We start from the raw sequence: 3931 nt of genomic DNA, 5'->3' as shown, positions 1-3931 counted from the left end.
TCATATTCAAACGCACTTATGGAAAATTGCAGCTGCGCTTAAGACTGTTAGAATTTACAATGGAACTTTTTCTGGCACAGCGAACTCTGCATCAACTTATAATTTCACTATTTCTAAAGAAATGAATGTAACTGCTTGTGTACCTTTGCCATATCTATTTCTGATAGGGAATTTTAGCTTTGATAATGGAATTAACTGTACCCAATGTCGACTATACTCTTGTATTAATAGTTCTATAGAATTTGAACCGGGATATTATGATTTTGCAACAGCGTTCTCACATTTGGCTTCCGGTAAATCTAGAACGACCATGGGCTCAAAATCCCGAGGACGCCTTAGTTTTGGAGTTTTTCAAAAAGATGCTGAAACGTACAAAACGTTTTGTTGGCATTATTGTAGCGGTTGTTTTAAGTTTGATTACAGTTACCGCGCTGGCCGCGGTATCTGGTATAGCATTACATACTTCTCTGCAAACCAAACATTTCGTGGAAAATTGGCACCGTGATTCCCGAGACCTTTGGCTTTCCCAAACCATGATTGATACTCGCTTGCAAACACAAATAGATGTCCTTAGGCAGACAGTGGGCTGGTTAGGGAAGAAGGTATTGACACTAGAGAGGCAAATTTGGCTTCGTTGCGATTGGAATTCTACGACTTTTTGTGTTACCAATTTAAAATATAATAAGTCACAGCATGATTGGAGCGTTATCCAAAGGTACTTAGAAGGTAACTCGTCAGCGACTGACATGATCAATAATCTGCACACAAATATTCAGGAGATCTTTGGTAGACCATTTGAGACTGAAGATGCTGCCACTCTGGCAGACTTGTTCCTTAAACAACTTGAGGGATTAGACCCAAAAGGTATCATTCAGAGTTTAGGGCATACTGCTGGAGGAATGGGCATTGTGTTGCTAGTTGTTATCTTATGCTTTACGCTGCTACATTTTTGCTATGTAAAACCGTCCCAGAATTCTATGGCCACCCTTTGGAAGGCACTTTTATTGAAACAAAAGAAAAAAAGGGGGAAATGAGATGGCATAGGCTTGCAGGCCCCTTGCGAGCCAGGGTCATTCAAGGACTGCAGTGAGAGTTAGGAAAGCCAGGCAAACCTGAGCAAGGAGGAGAAAATGTTCTCTTCCCCTTATCTCATGTTGCAAGTTCTGAATGCCTGGATCAGCAGGAAGTGGCTCTTGCCTAGATTAGAGGCGTTCCTCCTTAGGACAAGAACATACTGTTCCTTGAAGAAGGGTGGCTGGGAGAATTCTTTAACTCTGCAAACATAAACAGAATACATGCTGTTCTTGATAAATCTTGTGTATCTTTCTTCAAAGATGTTAGTTTAATCCCATTATGTGTGAAGGTACATATTGTTATGCTTATCTGATTGCTGCAAGTATATAACCGTGTGGAAAATAAACGACAGCATGCAGCTGCCTTTGCTCTGCATCCCCTGTGTCCCGGTGATTTCGCGACCCTTACCCAGGGACCCCAACGCACTAGACGTTGACAGCGCAGTACCTCTGATGCCTTCAGGACCATGACTACCCCTGCCACGGAGTAAGGCACGGCTAAGCTCCCACACCTACACTCACTTGGGAAAGAGGGCTTTCAGGATACAAGCTCCCAGACCCTAATCTAGTTCCAGATTCAGCTTTAACTTCACCCTCTTTCCACAGGCTCCTCCGTGACTGCCAAAGACTGCAACATGCCCAGAACCCCTGGGGTCAACCAGCCCCATCTCCTGGGAGCTCAGGGAAACCCCTAGGGTCAAGTTCGTGCATAAGAGCAGTGGTGACTGGTCTGTGTGTTTTTCGGGACTGAGGGAGTGGCAAAGAGCTAATTCTGGGCACCCAGGGGGCCTTTCCTTAGGTGACTTAGATGGCCACACCAGGGCTTCTCGGGGCCCAAGAGTGAGGAGGGGGACAGGCAGGGCCCTGAGTGTGTTGTCCAGGAGCCATGCTGTGCATGTACATACAGTTACAGACAGCTGTCCACACTCAGACACACACATTTGAAGAAGTTGTCTGGGCCCAGCTGCCCACCCTCTGCCTCACATTCAGGTGAGTGGTTCCTGGTTTGGTGCGCTTCACAGGCCCACTCTGGCAGCCTAGTCTCAGGTGCCCAGAAGCCTGTCACCTGATCCCTTTGTTCCTCATAGAACAGTTGTCATCAGAGGTCCCTGCAAGTCCCTTATGTGCTGCAAACGTGGATCCTTCAAGGTTTGGTGAACAATTCTGTTAAGCACTTAAGCTATTTTATTCGTGGAAAGCTCTTTTGTTGACCTATTTCATCTTATGTTTACTGTAAGTGGTATTAGATATTCTGTCATTTTTCATGGTATATCTATCCATTTTTTGTCTCATATTCTTCAGGTTCCCTTCTTCAAGTGGAGACACATTCAAAAATTCACAAAATATATTTTCATATACTTAATGACATGCTTTATATGCGAACAATGATTAAGTGCATCCTTAATAAAACTATTCCAAATGAATATATTCTGTGAGATATTAATGTTGGAAGACCACATTATTATTATGGAATACTTCAGTATGTTATATAATAAGGCATATAATATTCAACTATGATATGGAAGATATATCGCCTTGATTTCAGAAAAATTTTTGTGTATCTAAGCACTCCACCTTTTGCTTTCCACTTTGAAACCCTTGATTCTTTTACGTTTGAGGCTCATGAAGGATTTTATTGTTCTTCTCAGGAACTGCACCAGGTGACACCATGACCGTTTGCAATACCTCCCTGGGTCATCCTCCTTTCTTCATTCTCCAAGGCATTCCTGGGATAGAGGACAAACACAGATGGATCTCTATCCCCTTCTCTTCCGTGTACTTTGTCACCATTCTTGGGAACTGCACCATCATCTTCATCATCTGCACAGAGCGCTCCCTGCACAAGCCCATGTTCCTTCTCCTCTGCACGTTGGCCTTCACAGACCTGGGCATGTCCACTACCACCATTCCCAAGGTGCTATGCATCTTCTGGTTTGGCCAGAGTGAGATGAGCTATGTGGGCTGTCTGGTCCAAATGTTCTTCATCCACTCCATATCTGCCTTTCAGTCTGCCATCCTGATGACCATGGCCTTTGACCGCTATGTGGCCATCTGTGAGCCCCTGTGCTATGCCATCATTCTTTCCAATAGTCACATTGGGCTCATTGGCCTACTCAGTTTAGTGAGAGCCATCTTTTTCATTCTGCCCATGCCTGTCCTCCTCCAGAACATGCCTTTTCATGCAAATCATGTCATCCCGACCACCTACTGTGAGCACATGGCTGTGGTGAAGATGGTGTGTGTGGCCACCACAGTCAACCGGATATATGGTCTGGTGGTGGCCTTGTTGGTTGCAGGGCTAGACATCTCAGCTATTGCCTCCTCTTATGTGCTTATCATCTGGGCTGTTCTGTGACTGTCTTCTAAAGAAGCCCACCACAAAGCAGTCAACACTGTACCACATATATCTGTGTTATGCTTATGCTTATGCTTATCTCTTACACACCTTCACTGTTCTCTTTTCTCACTCACCGCTTTGGCAGGAGAATTCCACCCCATGTGCACACCATTCTTGGAAACCTCTACTTCCTTGTACCTCCAATGCTCAATCCTATTATTTATGCAGTGAAAGCCAAGGAGTTTTGGGACAAACTGACCAAATATGGGTGCTGGGAGAAGGAGCCCATTACCATTGTCCATGGTCAGAAGCTTGTCTGATCATCCAGCACTGGTGGGTATGAGGAAAAAATGTTAAATGGAAACAGTTTCTGGGCAAATTTTCAAGTGGCAGAAATGTGTCATGTGGTCAGACTGACTACCAGAATCCTTAGATACAGAGGCTAAGTCACAGGAGACTTCCTTGTTTTCAGTAACTCCGAAGTAAGACAATCATCCCCTTTGAAATGAAGGTAGTGATA

The 3931-nt window shown here is 44.5% G+C and overlaps 1 pseudogene; it reads left to right on the top strand.

Annotated features, from left to right (window-relative positions):
- The first annotated feature begins 2742 nt into the window (after window positions 1-2742).
- LOC114219302 (olfactory receptor 52E4-like) lies at window positions 2743-3731 on the top strand (annotated as a pseudogene).
- Window positions 3732-3931: the final 200 nt, after the last annotated feature.

Source organism: Eumetopias jubatus, unplaced genomic scaffold (genome assembly GCF_037043125.1).
Source record: "Eumetopias jubatus isolate StellerSeaLion01/CBP00866 unplaced genomic scaffold, mEumJub1_p1.0 scaffold_13, whole genome shotgun sequence".
In the NCBI taxonomy this organism is placed as follows: domain Eukaryota; kingdom Metazoa; phylum Chordata; class Mammalia; order Carnivora; family Otariidae; genus Eumetopias; species Eumetopias jubatus.
Note: the sequence above shows the minus strand (reverse complement) of the source record. Positions and strands in the feature narration are given on the sequence as shown.